Source organism: Halichoerus grypus, chromosome 4 (assembly GCF_964656455.1).
Source record: "Halichoerus grypus chromosome 4, mHalGry1.hap1.1, whole genome shotgun sequence".
Classification (NCBI taxonomy): Eukaryota; Metazoa; Chordata; class Mammalia; order Carnivora; family Phocidae; genus Halichoerus; species Halichoerus grypus.
In genome coordinates, this window is record NC_135715.1 from 148872060 (window position 1) to 148893329 (window position 21270).

A 21270-nucleotide genomic window follows, 5' to 3' on the forward strand; every position below is an offset into this window, starting at 1 on the left:
CTTGTCTCAATATTACGTTTCCCTAAGTATATATGTGCCTCTGTCAAAGTACTGTCACTGTGAACTGTGTGGAGTCCTTCAAGGTTTTCAAACAGAATAAAGGAAAAGGAGGTAAGGAAGGTGATAAACTTTGCACTTATGAAACCTCACAGCTTTTGGGCAAGATGGAATGAAGAAGAGTGAAATAGCCGTATGGAACTAACTTAGGAAATGTTAAAATAGTCTAGATGAGAGATGATGAGGGCCCAACTGTAGAAGACAACAGTGGGGTTGGAGAAGAATGAACTGGAGTGACGTTTCATTTATAGAATGTTGGCTGTTCGGGTGTGAGCATTTCAGGAAGAAGGAATAAAGAGGATCATGTGCAGACTTTGATTGACGAGATGGTGCTACTTTTTCGCCAAGACAAGGACATATGGGACAAAGAATGTGATTGGAGGAAAAGACTGAGAATTCCACTTTGGATTTTCTGAGTTTGAAGTGTTTAGGGACCGTTATGGGGGAAATGCACTACAGTAAATTGGATATGCTATTTGGAAATAAGGATAAATCCTGGGATGTAGGTACATATTTGAAAGTTGTCGGCATGGGTGATTGTTAGTGCCATTAGGTCAGACCTTTGAGAGCAGTGGTAGTTAATGGGAATCAGAAAATGAAAAGGCAGCAAAACAGACTGAGAAGAACCCAAATATGAACCCAAAGTCTCCATTCCAAAGTTAAATCTTCCCTGCCCAGGAGGTAGATAATAGAGATGTCAACTAAATAGATAATAGAAATCTAAATCAGAATACAGGGGATGGAAAAGAAAGGACTGGATTGCCAAATACTTTTAAAAGAACTCTTCTGTGTTGTTAAAGACCAAAAAGACCAAAATGCACCTAATCTAAGACAGTCATTCCTAGAATCGGCCAGTTTGGCTGACCAGGGCTTCCATGTTCATATGGCTCCATCCCAGAAACAGAATAAGGATTTCATAGGTTTGGCAAAGTGAACCTCAATTCTTGTCAAAAGACAAGATATTACAGACCTCCCTAGGTTATCCTGAATTCTCCAAGGAATATCTCTGCATTTTGTTTCCACAAAGCCATTCTTAAATGTAACCACAGTTGTATTGTGGAGTTACTTGTTGTTTGTGACTTCAATCTGGGCTTTTCTGAGTCTCGCACCATCTTGAATTTGACCAATCTTTGAAGTAGGAGTACCTAGAAGTAAATATCAGTAGATGGAACCAATTTTGACAAAATGAATTTTCCTACATTAATGAAAACTAGTTACTAGGCAGTTATATTATTAGAAAAGCATTTCATGACAAACATTATAAACCTGCATCTATATATTGAATATAGTTATATTACTAAACATTTTTATTCTCTTAAATCAAACTTGATTTTTATAAACTAATTCTGCCAGAAAAATAAAGAATTGAGAAAAAGAGCATTGAAGGAGACTTCCAACCCTCCTTCTATTTTGGTCTTTCTAGTTTCATCAATGCAATTCAAAAACAGCATATCTATATTTGTTACTGTCCTTATGTCATAAGTCTTTATTTCATCAGAACTGTAAAAGATACCCGGAGGCTTCTTTTTCTTCTTTTTCTTTTAAAAAATTTTTCATAAAAAAGAAAATAAAGAAGACAAAATTCATATAAAAGGATCTTTATAAATTAACTGGTAAGATACTGTTCTTGGTAAAATGGAGTCTTGTAGTGCTTTCTGTAGAGTCATTTTTAGTGTGTTTTTACTTTTAGACTCTTGAATTTTCTACTAGATTCTTGGTACTAACTGGATGACCTTCATCAAGTTACTTAGTCTCTTTCTGTGAATGGAAGGGGAGGGATGAGAAATAGTGTATTTAAGTATTAAGCTACTTTTATGGAAGCCCTACAAGAACAGGAATTGCTGTGCACTTGCTTATTCCCAGGGACCCAGAACCTATCCGAGTGTCTGGCACAGGGGGCATTCAAATATTTAATGAGTGAATGGAGAAACAAGGAATTCAAGATCTAGTTTCCTTAAGAGAAAGTATGCGTCATCCAACATGTGTATACTAAATTTATGCCTTGGGAAGAGCTGTTAGAAAGATGCAAATGTTGGTTAATGAATTGGGGCAGGGACACACTTGTACATTGACCCTTAGCCTGTCCATTACTTGAGGGCCAGTAGTAAGTTTTTATCTCAAGAGACATTAGCAGAAACGATCCAATCTGTACCACGAGCTATGTAGCTCTGTAAAATTTTGCCTTGGCCATCTCCTACCTCCTCACGCTGCATGTGAAGGGACAAGATTTTTCATGGCCTACTTTTTCTGATTATTTAAGATTCTAAACATGATTATACCCACATGAGGACTTCAGTCCTTAAGAAAACGTTTCTTCTCAGGTTGACTTGAAATATTCTGAGATTGAATGAAATAGAATTTGTACTTTTAAAAACTATTCTGGAAGCAAAATGTAATTGACAATATCTAGTCAGCTGGTATTTCAGGTGGCGGTTTAAGAAACAAATTCTAAGAAGCAGCAATAACTGAAGAGAGATATATTTAGCATAATTTAATAGTAACTTGGTTTGCATGTGTTTGTTGAAATAATTACATGGATTTATTTTTATATCTTTTACATTATTTCAAGTTTATTTCTGCATATTTGGGTGTAACCTATCAAAATGTTTATGTATTGAAAAGTGCCCCTTACTGATGAAGTATAAGAAATAAGGAATACGTTTTTGATTTATTAGTTGATGCCATATTAATGGATAACTGTACTTGAAAAGTTGAGGACATGGATTTTATTTATAACTTATAATAATATACCTAATCATATAAATATATGACTAAAGCATTTAGTATGTTTTTATAAAGACATATTTATAATCTATTTTTAAATATGCTATAAACTATTAGCAGAAGTATTATTTTTGTATTATGGTGTGATATCACTTAGAAAATGATATTAGATGGAACAAGAAATATTTTTCTGTAAATGAAATTATAGTTCCATAAGGAGATTGATTTTATGATCACAGTGTTTTCATTTCCACTTTCTCATTGTTCATTTTTACACCTTGGCAAGCTAATCTTCAGCATCAGCCAAAATGTCACTTGTCTGTTTATTATAAATTACCCTAATTGATGAGTGAGAAAAGTTTGTGGTATCTGCCAAATTTTAGGGGGTGAAATAATTAGGATTTCCTCCTAATTCATATTTTGTCCCTAAAATGATATGTTAATAAATGAGAAAAATCAATCTTAAAATAGAAAGTGTAGTTATTCCTGCTCATAATTAAATAAAGCAGGATAGAGAAAATTCAAAGTATTTCTTTAACTGTTCATTGACTGTTGCTATATATGCTATTAAAATGAAGCAGAGTAGCCCTCAGAAAAGTTGTAAAACATGTTTGGAATCCATTTCAGAGGTGGTAAACTTTTTTTTAAAGATTTATTTACTTATTTTGGGGGGGAGGGGCAAAGGGAGAAGGAGAGAGAGAATCCCAAGCCGACTCCCTGAGATCATGACCTGAGTTGAAATTAAGAGTTGGATGCTTAACTGACTGAGCCACCTGGGTGCCCTAGTACATGTTTTTGTTTTTTGTTTTTATTTTTAATTTTAATAACTGTTAGGAGAATCTCTAAATTCCTAAAAATGTGCTAGTGGCATCTGTTGGTTAATTTCCAGATAGGTATCAACATAAAAGTGTCTGTTTAAATTCCCAGTATTAAAGATGGTGTGCTGATGACATTCAGTTGTTCTTTTCTTTCAGTAAACTCTATATATGGAAATTTAAGTCAATACATCATTTAATTTATGAGTGATACTTGTTTTCTAAAAAGTTTTTAAACCTGTGAAATAAACTCTAGGATTTCTTTAGCAAATTCCTTTATAAGAGTATGATTAAAGCTGTTGCTGCAACTTTTAAACAATTTGTATCTCATTTAAAGTAAGGTTTTGTATTAAATATTTGCAGACTATAGAAGAATTTTTGCATTTTGCTTTTGGGGAAATTCATTCTTTAAAAAAAAGTAATTATACATGAATGCATTCCCATTATAAAAGATTCAAATACTCCCAAAATCTAGAGAGCAAAATATGACTGTTTACCTTCCTGCTCCCCTACATCCATGCCCCTCCAAGGTAAATACTGTTAATAGTTTATTATGCATCATTATAACACAAATTCTATTCACAAACACCTTGTTAAAAAATAAAAAAATTGGATCATAATATATATTCTTTTAACTTGTGTTGGAAGAGATTAACATCTTTGGAATTAAAGAGATTTGATTTGTGAGTTCAAGGTCACTATTATTTGGACAGTCTATCCAAGTATCACTGCTGCCCAAGATGAGTCTCCCCCAGTTACTCTAGCATTTTCTTGGCATGGCATCTATGAGGAAACATGTTCACTAGAGAGTAAAATAATTGTATGAAAGTCAGTTCATTCATCAGTAAGCCAGAAATGTAGCTTAAAAAATAGGCATCCTTTTTTCTTTTATAAATGCTTGTCAAGGGCTCCTGGGTGGCTCAGTCGGTTAAGCTCAGGTCATGATCTCAGGGTCCTGGGATCAAACCCCGGGCAGTCTCCGCGCTCAGTGGGGAGTCTGCTTCTCCTTCAGCCCTTCTCGCCCTTGTGCTCACTTGCTTTCTCTCTCTGTCTCTCTCAAATAAATAAATAAATAAATCTTTAAAAAAAAAAAAATGCTTGTCAAGTTTGTTCACATTCTTTTTGTATGTTTGTGATCATACTAGTTTGGCCCCATATTTGCATTTCTCATATTAGCCGTACAGTAAATGTTAAAAATACTTTATATTTTCTTTAATTGATCTGATCTTTTATATTGTATCTTCTCTCTTAAATGACCTTCTGTGCTTTTCCTGTCTTCTCCTGTTTTTGACCCTAACATTTTAGAAAAGCCTGGTTCGTGGTGATGTGTTTAGGACAGAATTTCTCAACCTTGGCAGTTTCGACATGTAAGGGCCAGATCATTCTTTGTTGTCCAGTGGGGAAAGAGGCTATTCTGTGCATTGTAGGATGTTTAGCAGCATCCCTGGTCCCTATCTAACCCTAAACCAGTCCATAACATGATTTGAAGTCATTAAAGTTGTGATAAATACAACACTATTAAACCTTCAGTCCATATATATATATATATATAATTGGCTTTAACTCATTAATGGTAGATATGTGCGTTGCATATTAGATAGAAAAAAATGTGAAAATATTTGCCGATGAAAAGACCTCTCCAACTTGAAAGAAATGCCCTCACTTATCTATGAAATCAGAAACCTGAAATCAGACCTTTCTTATGTCTTGACAAAAGCTTATTTACCCCTTTATTTCCTTGTACTTTAAAAAGAAATGCATTTGGGTTACTGCAGTGTCACATAGAAACATGTTTTCGGAGGTGTTAAACTAAACAAAACCACCTTCCAGAATAGATGCTGTGTCGTTAGATCTAGATACATATGGATTTTTCTCATATAAAACCCCTCAACATTTATCTTCAAATATGTGAACATAATATTCAATTTAAATGGAAATAACATAAACTAAGATTTTAACATTTTATCTAAAATTTGCATAGCTCAGTGAAAGTATTTTAATAATAAAAATCCTATCCTATGTAATATCTAAGATTGTTTTCAGACACATTTATCTTTGAAACTTAACATTTTGGTACCTCTCCCAGAAATGGGCCAAGAACAAAAAAACTGACCTTCACAATGAAAACACTTCAAACAGTGTTTCCTCTATCTTTAGACCTAATGGTCTTATTTCCGCCCTTGGTATATATTCTTGTTTAATTAATTTCCTGTTGATTTTTAAAACTAATTTGTACTATAGGCTATTTTAAAAGAATTATTTATTTCCAGCTTTTCCCAACATGTGTTTAACTCACTTCCTTTACAGAAACAATACTTAACTTTTTTTGAAGTTAAAATTTGTGAAATCCAAGCATTGTATTAATTTTAATGTATCAATTTATTTTGCTGTTTTCAATACATCTATTACAGAAATCTGTAATTTCTGATTCTGCTTTTATAATTTCTGTTTTTCCTAATCCAGTTTTAAAGATTTGAAAATGGCAGATCCAATAGAAAGATGAAGTATTTTCTTTATTTTCAAGCTAATATAAATCACATTTTAGATATCAATATTATATTTAATACCAATTCTGACTAAAGTAATAGACTTGATTCTCCATAAACTTGAGATCAAGTAAAAATTATTAAAAAGTAATATTCTGATAAAAATATATCACTATGTTTATTGGATATTAAAATCTATGCAGTGTCCTGCTAAAACAGTTTTTTATGTTTGTCTTTATTGTACCACTGGAAATATTTGAGTATCATTTGTTGCAGCTTTTAATATTTTTATTCAAATAGGCCTTTTTAAAAACTTAAATGTATTTTGGGGCGCCTGGGTGGCTCAGTCGTTAAGCGTCTGCCTTCGGCTCAGGTCATGATCCCAGGGTCCTGGGATCGAGCCCCGCATCGGGCTCCCTGCTCCGCGGGAAGCCTGCTTCTCCCTCTCCCACTCCCCCTGCTTGTGTTCCCTCTCTCGCTGTGTCTCTCTCTGTCAAATAAATAAATAAAATCTTTAAAAAAAAAAAAAAAAAAAAACTTAAATGTATTTAAAAGGGAAGTATCCTGTTGTGGTCTGTAGTTTTTTGATGTATATTAAAATAAATAGTAAGACAAAAAGGGTTACAGAAAAGGTTACTCAGGAATCACTTAAAGTCATCTATTATATCACCTACCACATTTTGGGAAACACTGATTTGAGGGAAATAACTTGTGATTTATAAAATTTACCCTTTGATTTGCAGAGTCTTCAGATTGTAAGTAGGAATTTTCTAGAACATGACCAAAAATTCTTCTGCTTCATTATTTAAAATTTTTTTTTTACATAGTGATCTCCATAAAATACTAGCCATTATAGAATATAATTGAGTTCAATACATTTATGTCTTAGAAGTGTTCTTTGGGGAGTAGGGGAGGCAGTTGATGTTGGCTGTTAGGTGGAATTATAAAGGAAGTAACAGTATGGCTTCACTGTATTCTATTTTCACGACATAAACTTTAGTAATACCTTAGAGTAAAGGAGAGAGTTGAACTTGATTCTAGCTTGTTTAATTCTACATTTCCACAGGAATAACATAAAAGACAGTTAATAATATGGGTCTGGGTATAATATTAATGGTGGATTATTATACTCCAAATTTGTAGCTATTCTTTTACCATGCTATTCTTTCGCTATTTTAGTTCCTCACAACACCGCAGATCTTCCCCCACCTTTGTTATTTCAGCTGTTTCATGGAGGTTTATTTTGGAAATGTATATTGACTAAAGTTTCTTATGCCATCCTCACTTAGCTCTTTGTAGTAAAGGTCACATTTATTTAAAATGTAGACTTGATGGCTGAGAGGTACATTAGAGCCTGCCAATTTCCATTCCTACTCCCTCTCTGACCCTAATTCTGGGCCTTCACTACCTCTTGCTGTGCTGCTTGAAACTCCTTCTTAACTTTTCTCTTAGCCTTTGGTGTTTTCTCTCTCTAGTTCATTGCAGCTCTGATCTTGTTTCTTCCTGGTCCAAAGCCTTCGGAATCTCCCTCTTTGCAAAGACCGCTTTATCTCTCCTTTCTGTTCCCACCACCATCTGCCTCAGTCCACAGACATTCCCTATTCCTCTTGTATTCTACACTGACTGGACAATCATTGAATGCTTAGGAGATCTTACCTTTGCTTTTGTTGTCCTCTCTTCTTGTTCACTTACTGTTTTTGGAAACCAGAATAAATTCACTTGTCCGTTAATATCTATACTCCTTTCCAGGTTCAGCTCACATTTTACCTTTCACCTTAGACTTTTTGGATTCCCTTTTAACCCTACACAAACAAGATGTGATAGTGGTCTTCTCTGTGAATTGCCATCTTTCCTTCTTTCCTTCTTCTTTCCACTTCTTTCCTTCTTTTTAGTATTAATAGCTAGATGCAGTCTCAGTGTAGAGGAAAGGCATGAATTTTATTTTATTTTATTTTTTATTTATTTTTTGGAAAGGCATGAATTTTAGAGTCAGACACTGATCTGTTCCCTGTGTAACTGCCATGAACAGGGACTGTGTTGGGGTGTTATTCTTCTACATTCTAGGGACTCCATTCATTGCACACAAAACTGCAATTGGCAATAAGTGTTTGAAGGATGAATAACCACTTATTTATGAGGGTATGTTATTTTAATATTGATTCAAACAATATCCTGAAGAATCTCAATGTTTTTGCCACCCACAGAAAAATACTTTCCTTCTCCAGTAAAGTGTACAGTTAAGGAGTTTATGTGTGGGAATCAAATGAAAATGCACCGTGGAGGTGGTGTTTGAAGATTGCTTGTGTGCGTGTGTGTGTGTGTGTGCGTGCACGCGTGTGCTCGCACACACACAAAATGGTAGGGAAAGAGAAGTTTTCTTTTATTGCCATTGCTTTCCTATGTATGTATGTACCCATTAAATGTAGTTCACCCCCCTAGCTTTTAGAGGCCTCTGTGGTCACTTAAGATTCCTAATGCCAGTTTCCAGTTGTTATAAGGGGACATTGCTATGGCATAGCATCCGGAGATGATAGGACATTCCAATCTCTCACCCTTCTGTGGTTTACCTTCTGTGCAGCAAGTTACCGTGCAGGAAAAAACCTAGCATGTTTGCCAATAGATATCAAGTGATTTACTAATTTGATAATAATCTAATAATTGAGTTATAAGGTTAGGCTCCTGAATATAATAATATATAATAATTTGCTTTTATATTTTCTTATATCTTCAGTGGAACCTTGTTATTGCAACATATATGACACAGTAAAATTTAGTACCAGGTATATTTGTCTTAAACTTAGTCTAAAGGGCTAATGACAAAAATAGGAAAAGGGATTTAATTATAAAACATCCTAATCTCTAAACAAGTCTGAACCCTCGGGACGCCTATGTGGCTCAGTCGGTTAAGCATCTGCCTTCTGCTCAGGTCATGGTCCCAGGGTCCTGGGATCGAACCCCGAGTCAGGCTCCCTGCTTCTTTCCTCCCCGCTCGTGCTCTCTCGCTATCTCTTGTCTCTCTCTCTCAAATAAATAAATCTTTAAAGAAAAAAAAGAAGAAGTCGAAACCCTCATGCTGCTGATGCACAAAGGTGTCTATGATTACTCTGAGCACTTTTTTGTATTTACACAAGACTTAAATGAGTAAATGACTGAATGTTAGTGCTATTACTTAAATTTGTTGAAGAGGTTCTGATGCCCCTGAATCATTTTCCAGGGAACATTCTAAAATTAAACCTGTAACAATAATTGCTTAGTGAGCATAGGAAGTACCAACAAACTTTTCAATGCTGTCTCTTCAAGAAGAAGAATATTCAAAGGAACCTCCTTTTAAATGATACATGAGGACTTTTTCACCCTTGTTAGATGCCTGTTTATTTTTATTAGAACTTTTAAGACACTGAATATAGCAACTTAGGATCCTTTAAGTTTGTACCTCAGCCTAATTACTTAACCAATTCAAAAATTGACTTCTTTTAGAAGCTTTGTCTCGTTTCTAATCTGAAATCAATGGTAAGTGTGTGGTGCTAATTAAAGCCATTGCATACTGAAACTTTTATTATTAATATTTATTTTCTAAAACTTAGTGTAGTGACATCCGTATGCATATCCTAAACTAGATTATACCAAATTGTGTTGATATTCCCTACCTTGGGAGATTTGGAGGCACCCACATTTGCCAGAAATATATGAGGCCATGGCTATAATTGGTGGACTCCTTAGAGAATGTGGTATAATTCCTGATTATAGTTCAGACTGGTAGCTTTGAGTGTGATGAGATATTACAAGGAAAACAAATGAAATATTTAAGTATGACTGTTGTTACTTCATGCCTTGCACATTCTCAAGTCTGGTCGAATATAATTATTTTAAGTTTGATTTTCTTTGTTGTTTCTGTCAGAGATTCATATTTATACTTAGGAGAATTATGTCAGAAAAAAATCCCATGATTTTCTATACTAAACTAATATATTCATCATTGACTGTAACTCTCCTAAGTTTTTGAGTGCTCCTTTAGATAATGGTAATGATATTATTAGAGTAGTCTTTCTTGAGTTTTAAGAGGAAGAAATAAGTAACTTTTGAAATTTCACTTTCATTTTATTTTATGGTGAAATATTTTTTTGCTAGCTTTCTTTTTATAATTCCTTATTTGAAAATAATTTCAAACCTAGAATAAATTTGCGAGAATAGTTGAAGGGATTTATTTTACCTATATTAACCTATTGTTAATATCTTATCTCATTTATGTTATCATTCGTTCTCAATGTTTTTGTGTGCATGTGGGTATGTATGTAATATATTTGTGTAGTATATACACACACACATATATATAATTTTTCTCAACCATTTGAGGGTGAGGGTTTTTTGTTGTTTTCTCAGTAAGCTTTTTTATCTCCTTCGTTTTTGAATACCCATGTTCATGATTTAGTAAGTAAGACATTTTAGTCTGATTTAGGTGGTGATAATCAAACAGAGCATTCTGATAAATTTGCTTTTCCATTATTGGTAATTTTTATTCTTGCTAAAATTTTCCGTGGGCTGCTATGGAAATTTGTAGAACAATGGAGCCAGTATGTGCTTTCTCTCCTACCCACCTTTGAGGTATTTTGGCTAATAGTCACAGAGCAGGGGATAAAGGGAGGGGTGGTACCTGGAGAGGATGATAATAACTCTCCCTAGGGATAGCATCCACTGTTTGGAATAGAACAACTAGCTGACCTTGTCACTAAGCATGTAGTCATTACTTTCATTTTAAAGGTACACTTTAGTCTGAAAATTACATGCTGAGTACAAATATTTCTCAGCTCTTACTCTTCAGAGATCCCTTGATTTTTGAGTGTTTGGACTAATGCTTTACATTATTATTCTTGTTTGCATTGCTCCAAATGACAGAATAATGTAATGCCTTTGTCTTCTGTAGCCTTAAAATATGGTTCCAGAAGGAATACTTTCTCTGCAGTTTCTTACTGTACTAGAGTAGGCTTTTAATACATGCTGACTAATTTAAATGATGATGTGCCCCACACAGCTGCTCTGTTTTGTTTTTGTTAGCTTATGCCTTAAATCTGTGGACTCAGCAAGGTGGTGTCCTAGATCCCCTGATGGGATGTTTGAAGTTTTCTGTACTTTATATTATACATGTTGAGTCTAGAGCTAATATTTTAGTATATATGTATTTATAATCTGTAAAAACTTTAAGAGTTTAATGTTTTAATAACGGATGTGTTATTTGTACATCTATTGAATGCTCAATACTTTACCTATATTATCTTTAATTTTTACTAAAATCTTACAAAGTAAGTGAAATTATCATTGTTTTATGGAATAGAAAAATGAAGCTTAGAGCAATCGTTCACCTTTTAGATAATAATACCTACCTCCCTTTTTGGGGAAATGGGAGAATTAAGACACCATGTCTGCAGCAGCTCCACCGACTCTGGCACAGAGCAGCCCTCCAGTCAATGGCCATTCCATCACTCTCATCAGTGCCAGTGTCTCAGCTAGTGGCACAGCCGAGGGCCTGCCTGATCTGGACCTACAGACTATATTGACTATATCTGCTATCTTCGGAGATACAAATGGACTGACGCTTGACATAGTTTTATATACCTGTATTCTCAGTTATTGCAGAGAAGCCAGGTGTTAATGACCTGGAATGGTTCCATCATTGGCTTTAACTTCCCAAGCAGCCCTTTAATTATGAAGGTGGCCACTGTGCTTCATGCTGACGACACTGTTCCTCGAAGCTCTGCAGCAGATGGTGGCTGGTGTGCAGATTCAGCACGGTTCCCCGGACCGCGCTGCCGTCTCAGCAGACTCCGCCTGTGCAAGGCATCGGTCTGTGGTGGAGAGACTTCACCTGTGAAACCACACACACACACGCACACACACATGCAGGCACGCACGCGCAAAGATTCTTGTTAAAGTGGGTTGAGGGCTTGGGCTGGACTCTTGTTCTCTGTGTGGCATTTGTATCAGATTTAGAAAGCATATGGCCAGAGAGCTATTTCACCATAAGGCCAGTGAGCAAATAGCCTGGTGTCAGATTCCAGATAAACCACAAGTTTACATTTTGCATTGAGACCGTTTTTATCAGAGAGTGCTATGTTTTACAAGTGCTCACATGAGGGCAAGATGTCTGGTGTATAAAACATGCATTTGATGAATGCCCCAGGGGATAATGATAGGGAGATGAGAACCCTGTGCCAACAAAGGACTCTTTGTTTCACAGAAATTTTTATCATTTTGGACAGGATTGTTTGGATCCAGTAATGGAAGTACAAGGCCTGCTCTGCTTGTGCCTATAAATTGGGAATCCTCTGTATGTGACATGTGGGAACTATTTCTTTGAGAGAAAAGAGAAGCGTGTTTGCTTTTCTGATGTGCCTTGTAGATTTCCCTGGTACTGCTCGGATGACAAAACTTTCAGTGATAGAATTGGAATTGCAGTGGTGATTCACTATGAAGTTAATCGGCCTTAGGCTTCAGGGCCCCCTTATTTTCCCAGGCTCTGTCCAGAATCCTGGGCCTTATTCACATGATCGCATGTGAAATTTGTAGTTGATTTAAACTAATCAGCTAAGATTGGGGTCTTTTTGCACTCCCCTGACCCTCTGTCATATTTTCCCTTGTGCAAAGTGTGTTAGAGTGGCCACTGGCAATTTTGGAATCTGGCTAACAGGATGCCGAGCTGGAGGTACATTTATTTCGGGCGTAGTAGGATATGTTCATGTGAGCCATATGAAATTGTCATTTTTGGAGGTGGAAGATGATTGAACATTGGCAATTTCATGTGGTCATATGTGGTTTGAAGTTCCTCAGTATATAATTAAGTTATTTCTACTGTCCTGGCAAAACAATGTCTTCCAGGAATCTTCCCACTGCTGACTGAGTCTACCCAGTGTGATGAATGAAAGTACATGGCTAGAGGTCATTTTGTGATATGCATGTGTCCTAGAGCACCTGGCACAGAAAACGTGGGTAGGGAAGAAAGAACGACAAAACTTTGGTTGACCCTAATAGAGGAAAGATTGAATTATCTTTCTAGTCTCTCCTTGGAAAATAAGATAAGATCTGTGAAATACGAAGAGGCAAATAAAATGTATGAGTCAAAGCAAAACAAAATAAGTATAAAAAGTATACAAAAGTATGCCAAAGCATATCTACTAATTATTTGAAAACATAGGCTATTTTTCTGGATTTTGTCATTTTTGTGGTGACCGTCAAATTATTTATTTGCAGTACTTTGAAATTTATCTGTCTGTTTACTTATTTATTGAGAGAGAGAATCTCAAGCCAGCTTGATGCTTAGCACAGAGCTCCATGCAGGGCTCTATCCCACGACCTTGAGATCATGAACTGAGCCGAGATCAAGAGTCAGATGCTTAACCAAGAGCCACCCAGGTGCCCTTGAAATTTATTTTCGGAAAGGGTTCCCCTGCCCCCATTGTATAAGCTTCAAAGTTTATAATACTTGAATCTGCCCCTGAATGGGAAGAGTATGGAATGGGGGCCCAATAACAAACAGGTTTTCCCCAGGAACCCAAAGATCCTTTTCAGAGATTATTTTTATAACTTTTTAAAGTAGAGATCAATTACAGTAACATAACCGATTTCCTTTCAGGGGAAAAAGGGATATCATAGGATGAAAATAGATTGTAAGAGTGATACTTGAGTATATAAGATTATGTTTCTAGGGTTAGGATTAGAGTACATTTCAGAAACCATAGCAACCCAATCTATTTCTATCTTCCGTCAACCTTGTTTAGCACCATCTTTCCTTTCAGGAAAATAAAGACAGATAGGAGTCATCAGTGAATGAGATTCTTCTCTTAATGAAACTGGGAGCAGGTATGAAAGATCTTTTTTAAGGGTATCTTCTTGTATTTTTCACTCTGTTTCTCCTAATGATATGTTACCCTGATTGTTGTTGTTGTTGTGTTTTTTTTTTTCCTTTTCTTTGGGGGTGGCCTGGGAGGTGCTCCTAGAATCAGCAAATATATTACTTGTTAATAAATTCTCCACCAACATGAATTCTTCAGTTTTTAGATGTAAAACAGATGTTGCTCTGTCCCATTGCTTTATCTTATCTGCTAATTGCACCATCTTTGGGGAGTCTGGGAAACTCTAACAAAAGAAGTAATGCTTTTCTTATTGTTGCACACAAGTGCCCAGATGTCACAAATAATTTAGAAAACCAGGGAGTCAGAGGTTCTACTAATGTTTGTTCCTCAAAGAGCTTTTCTTTAATGAACCCCTGCCAGGGGGATGAAATGTCTCATGAGAAGCCTTGCCTGATTTATTCATGGTGGATACCAGTATGTAGGATGGATATTTAAACATTTAATACTCTCTTACCTCTCAGAACATAGCATATGTATGACTTCTTGCTCCATTGTTTCTTTTATTAGAAACATCTGTGATATACGTCAAACATCATGATTCAACTCATCATAAATAAGCTGTAAGGCATTAGGATGTCAGGAGAGAGGACCCTCAGTGCAGTGCCCACTTGTGATCTTACCTTTTTTCTCTTATATTTCCCTAGCTTGGTGAGTGTGATAAATAACCTTCAGTTCTATAAGGCAGAATCTGAAGCCTGAAAGATGCCTCACAATTCACTCACCATATCAAGTTCATGAAAGCCTCCTTAGTCTCTGCTTTGGGATGACCTTAGTGTCTCCTGACTCCTTCTGACTTATAATCAGAGGAGTTTTTGTTTTGTTTTGTTTTTTTAAGGAAATATAGTTCGTATAGCATGTTTCCAGCCACATTCAATGGTCAGTCACCATTGCATCATATTAATCCATTCAACAAATATTTGAGTGCAGGAGAGAAATGGAATGAAGTGGTAGTTTGGTGTCTCCTTCAGGTCTGTTTTCTACCCATCTCCATCTTGCTCTCTGCCCTGGGAGACAAATCAATATAGACTATATTAATGGGCCCTCTGGAAAGAATGCTGAGGGAGGGAGAGCGTGAGTTCAGCCTGTTTATTCTTTTAGCTCTTTTAGTGTGGTACACATTCCCTTCTAGGATCCTGGCTGATACAGATGCTAGTCAAGAAATACCTCTGTGATGCTTTGACGTTTTCAGTGACATATGAAGGACGTGAGGAAAATGCCGTGGAGATGTGGAGGGAAAGAACCTTCTGTGTAGAAAAACTCTTTTCTCAGAATGTTGAATAGACAGCAGAGTGGACTGGGTGGTTGGAATGAAGTAATAAGCAAGTGGGAGAATAGTAGGAAACTAAGTCAGAGGGATAGTAGAATGAGGTGGGAAGACCACAGAGTGCTTTATGGGGCCTATTTTCATTGTGAGATTAGAAGTCATTGGAGATGATGAAAGACTTATAATGTGTCACTCTGGCTACTATTTGGAGAATAGACTGGGGGCAAATGTGGAAGCAGGAAGGACAGATAGGAGACTACTGAGAAAGGCAATGGTGACGGTAGTGGCAAAGGTAGTGAAAAAATGCTGGGATTCTGGATGTGTTTTAGAATACAAGGACAGGATTTGGTGATGGATGTAGGATGTTAAAAGAGCAATTCATAATCATGCCAAAGTTTAGCAACTGGATGGATGGACCATCATTTCTTTTTTAATGTTTTTTTTTCTAAATTTTTATTTATTTTTAAAGTAATCTCTACACCCAGCGTGGGGCTTGAACTCACAACCCCAAGATCAAGAGTTGAATGCTGTACTGACTGAGCCAGCCAGGTGCCCCCCACCCTTTTTTTTTTTTAATTATTTTTATGGACCTGTCATTTCTGATATGAGGATGCCCATTAGAGGAAGAGTTTAGAGAGGAAGATTAGGAATTTGATCTGTTAAGTTTGAGATGCATCAAAGTATTGAGTGGGCAGTTCATGGAAAATGTCTAGACTAGAGATACAAATTCAGGAGCCATTGACATATAGATAGTATTTAAAGTTGAGACTTACTGAAATTACCTGGGCTGTTGATTCTCAAATTCCTTAGTTGGGTATTTATAAATACAATTTTCATTGTAAATATATAGTGCTTGGGTCAGCCTGGTTAACCTTTAAAAACAACATTATAGGGGCGCCTGGGTCGCTCAGTCATTAAGTGTCTGCCTTCAGCCCGGGTCATGATCCCGGGGTCCTGAGATCAAGTCCTGCATCAGGCTCCCTGCTGCTTCTCCCTCTCCCAATCTTCCTGCTTGTGTTCCTGCTCTCGCTATCTCTGGCTCTGTCAAATAAATAAATAAAATCTTTAAAAAAAAATTATATTTTTTTCTTTCTAATTTTTATTTAAATTCTATTTAGTTAACATATACTGCAATATTGGTTTCAGGAGTAGAGTTCAGTGACTAATCACTTACATACAACACCCACTGCTCATCATATCAAGTGCCCTCCTTAACTACCCATCCTCCATCTATACCATCCCCCCACCCACTTCCCTCCATCACCCCTCTGTTTGTTCTGTTTTTAAGAATCTCTTATGGTTTGTTTCCCTCTCTCTTTTTTCTTCCCCCCCATATGTTCATCTGTAAAAGCAATATTAAGATTAGAAATGATATTTTATAAAAAATAAAAGATGTATATATTCTATAATTAACGTATATACAACATAAGCACCTATAAACGTGCATAACCACTAACATACTGGTATGTGTATATAAACTCATAGGTAGACTATAAAGTGTGTATAACACAAAGACTATGTTTGAAAATATTATTTGTCTTTTTGGAAGGCTTTTTTTTTTAAATGTCAGAAAGTGAGAGTAATCACTGATTTTCCTGCCAAGCGGGGAATTAAATTATAACTCTGAAAAGAGAACATAAGGAACGTTATTGCAGCTATCCTTGAAATGTCAGTCTACTTTTAAAATGCAATGATTTTAAGCCATTTGTTTACAATATGGCATCTCTATATGTAAAAATTTCAAACGCTTAGCCCTCTGTGATTTATCTCTAACGTTTTAGGATTTTGAATACATGGCATTCGTAGTAGTAAAGAAATCTTTGATATCCAAAACACTAGAGCAGGGGTCATCAGAGTGGTTTTTCCAGGGTAGTTATTTTGTCACCAACTAGCCATGTCAATTTACAACACTTACCACTCTCTAGGTTTAACTTCTGTAGACTTAACTTCTATAGGTTTTTTGCTTGAAAATGAGAAGATTAAATTAGATTACTGCTATTACCATAGTTCTAGAGACCCCCTCCAGACTGGTAACAATGGGCCAGGTATACCAAAGATGCCTGGGTCCTTCACTATTTCTTTTTCTTTCTTTTAAGATTTCATTATTATTGCTATTTTAATGTAATCTCCAATATGGATCTTGAACTCATGACCCCAAGATCGAGTCACATGCTCTACCAACTGAACCAGCCAGGTGCCCATTCCTTCACTTTTAGCTTTTACTTGCTCTGTGTTAGTGTTACCAAGGAAGACATTTTTGAGCCACAGGAGCACCAGTTCATTTGTTTGTTTATTTATTTATTTATTTATTTATTTTTAATTTATTTTTTTTTAAAGATTTTATTTATTTATTTGACAGAGAGAAAGAGAGCACAAGCAGGGGGAGAGGCAGAGGGAGAAGCAGACTCCCCACTGAGAGCCCGATGCGGGGCTTGATCCTGGGACCCTGGGATCATGACCCGAGCTGAAGGCAGACGCTTAACCGACTGAGCCACCCAGGCGCCCCAGGAGCACCAGTTTAAAAGTCTTTAAAAAACAGTTAGTTGTTCATCTTTTCTAGAAAAAAAACAATTTCAAATAACAATGTGCAGACTTTTTGTCAGCTTTGAGAGCTGTCTTACCTCTAAACCACTGCCCCAAAAACATACCCAGCCAGTTCCATAACTGTCTTCCCAGGTAACTTTTTTTCCTTTCTTTTTTTTGCCTCTGAAGTATAATTTAGCCTTAACATTCTTTGATTACAGTCTTAGGATCTTACAGTTGAGACAGACCTTAGAAATTCTCTCTCTCAGCCTCTTTCCTGATACAGAATGACCACCACATCCGTGAGACTAGTTACTCAAAATCTATTTGCAGAGTACCATGAGCTCATCAACTGCGATGGTAACCCATTCCATTTGGTAGCAGCTCGTGTACTTTCTTAGGTGCTGCCAAGATAAATACCTTTGAAATCTTCATTTTTCTGTCATTTTACCATAGTGATTTGAAAACACTGTCTGTGGTTAGTGGCTTTCAAAGTTTACTGTACATAAGAATCACAGGGTTAAGATGAATATTCCAGGATTCTCTATACAAAGATTGTTTCAACGGATCAAGAGATGAAGCCCAGCAATCTACATTTTTTAATAATCATTTTGTGTGATTGTGATTCTAGATTATTATTATAATTCAACAAAGAATATTATGAAATGGTAAATTCAGTTTTAAAATAGTTTGTATAATATGATTCTATTTTTCCATGCAATACAATCTTGGTGTAAAAAAAAATCAATTTAGGGGCACCTGAGTGGCTCAATCGGTTAAGCTGTTGACTCTTGATTTCGGCTCAGGTCGTGATCTCAGGGTCCTGGGATTGAGCCCTTGTTGGTCTCCACACTCAGTGGGGTGTCTGCTTCAGTATTCTTTCTCTCCCTCTCTCTTTCCCCGTGTTCCCCCCCTCTCTCTCTAAAGTGAATGAATAAATCTTAAAAAGAAAAATCAATTTAGGAGGATATCCCGAAAATGGTATCAATGGTTGATTCTTTGTGCTCGTTGGGATTGTAGCCAATTTATACTTTTACTTCTCTTTTCATCCTAATATTTTCACAATGACTGTATAGTACTTTTATCATTAAAAACAGTAAGTTTTAGGGGCACCTGGGTGGCACAGTCAGTTAAGCATCCAAATCTTGGTTTTGGCTCAGTTTGTGATCTCATGGTCATGAGATTGAGCCCCGAGTTGGGACTCTGCACTCAGCACAGAGTCTGCTTGGGATTTCTCTCTCCCTCTTCCTCTGCCTCTCTTCCTGCTTGTGCTCTCTCTCTCTCAAATAAATGAAGATTGTATTTATTTATTTGAGAGTGAGCAAGCACACAAGTGCCACCCAGGTACCCCCCCAAAATAGTAAATTTTAATGAGTATTTATCACCCCCACTTGTTATCATAAAGGTGATTTTTATAGAGCATGGAGACTTGCAAGGATGAGAGAGACCTTCCTAGCCTGGCAACATTCTTCCTGCTCCTCATTGTTTCAGGGCACATTGGAGTAAAGGTCCTTTGTAAAACATACTGACTCTTCTGATCTCTAAAGGGAAGATGGTGGTCAGCATTGGTAGTCATATCATTATTCAGTCCAGATTTCATCAGTCATTCGTTTGTTCTTTCAAGCAACATTGTGTTCTAGGTTCTGTGCCACTCGCCAAGGCTATAAAGCAAAACTTCTGCACCAAATTCCTACTATAGCAGAGGAAATAAAGGTTGCATATAAAAGAACTGCCTCTCTTTGGGAAGTGGCGAGAGCTGGCTTCACTTAAGAGTTGTTGAATGAAGTGAGTCTTGAAAAATGAGGAGCAGTCTTATCTAAGCAGATGGGAGTTGGGAGGGGGTGGTGGAGATTTTTCCTTGAGAAGCATATGCAAAGCCATAGAAATGTGAGCTAGTGTCTTATAAATGGGACACTCTAAGTACTTTGATATGGCTAGAGGACTGGCTGCCCCTGACAGGACTGCAAGAGGTAATTTGGACAGGTTAGCAGGAGTCCAATCTTGCAGCATTGTATATGCCATTTTAAAGAATTTGCGGATTTAGGCAAGGAACTTTATACTGGTGGTAGCAGTGTGGCAGATAGATTGGAGGGGGTGGCTGGAGGTGGTGAGACCAGTTGAAAGCTATTCTGGTACTAAGAAACAGTGTTAGAGGCAAAAATTGTTAAGGAGTTGGAATTACCAGGACATCCTGACTGAGTGTTGGGGGGGGGGGGGAGGTAACCAAGAGGGAGGAGTCTGGCATGACTCCTAGTATTTCATAGAAGGTTGCTGGGTGGATTGGATTCTAGCACCATTTTTGCAGGGCAGAAGATAGGAGGATATCAATCCTAAAGGTTGTTTTCTTAATTTCCTTCTTCTTTTTTTTAAAGGAGATAGAAGTTTATTGAATACACTGCAAAGGAGTGGTGGGCAGGACAGCCAAGGAGAGAAGGTTGTGAAGGTTGTTTTCAATTTAAGAATATTACTGCTCTCTTACAGTATAGAAGGAGCAAAAAGTACATGGCACATATAGAGGACAATAAAATATCTGAATTCACCATCTGGACACTTGTTTTCCATGTGCCTATCTCTATATTTAATTTCAACATTTCTAGGTCTCAGAAGATTGCTGTGCCCTGGAAAGTCTTCAGTATATGTGGTTTCATAATTTTTCATTTGGATGCTACTTCCCCCTTTGTCTATGTAAATCTAGAGATAACTGTGAGGGAGATAATGCCTTTAGAAAAGTCAGAAAGTCATGCCAAGAATGAACCATTTGGGAAGGGGAGGGATGTCAGAGAGCAAGGATAAATTTCAGGAAATGTTGGCTATTCAGTGATGGCAGATAATTTAAATTTAAATGGCAATGTCTAGTCAGCCTTTGTATTTGAATGGCTAGAATCCATGCATATTTACCAAACAAGAGCAGGATATGCATATGATCTCTATCGTACATTCTGCAATTCAAAATTTGATTTAGATAATTTTACATAAAGGAATAGACTCTAAATGAGCTTAAATGATTTTTCCATGTGTTAGTGGTAGCTGCTAATGCAATGTATCTACTCTGTTGATTTGCAAAAGTAATTTTTTTGTACCTAGACTAAGAAACAGATTGCTGACAGATGCCCTATATCTTTAAAGCAAATTTATTGTATATTTCTAAAAGTAACATATGCTTTTATAAAAAAAAAAAAAATTAAGGTATGGAAATGGAAGTAAAATGTAAAAGTCTACTTACTTTCCTTTACTACAAGTTGATGAGTATCCTTCCATATTTATATGTGTCTGTATAAATGCCCGCTCATTATTTCTTAAAGTGTAGTATTCAAAGGTTTTGAGATAAGATAAGAGAGATAACAGCCATGGAAAGTATCATGTAATTTAAATCTTGGTAGTCAGTAGTAGTCCACCTCTTCAAGCAGGTGACAATATTTGGGGCAACGATGCTTATCTGTTACTAAATAATTAGCAACTGGTTTAGGTTAAGCCAGGATTAATTCTCTCTGTAATTT

At 36.4% G+C, this 21270-nt stretch overlaps 1 protein-coding gene across 5 annotated transcripts in view; it reads left to right on the forward strand.

Moving 5' to 3' along the window:
- Positions 1–21270, forward strand: part of GULP1 (GULP PTB domain containing engulfment adaptor 1) — a 271805-nt gene that overhangs the window by 39123 nt on the left and 211412 nt on the right. Inside the window, exon 1 of one of the 5 annotated variants that reach the window (XM_078071087.1) lies at positions 19661–19756. The exons of the other annotated variants lie outside the window; for them this stretch is intronic. The gene's annotated coding sequence lies outside the window, so the exon portion shown is untranslated. Of the gene's footprint in view, positions 1–19660; positions 19757–21270 lie in introns of those variants that run through there. 5 annotated transcript variants of the gene reach the window in all.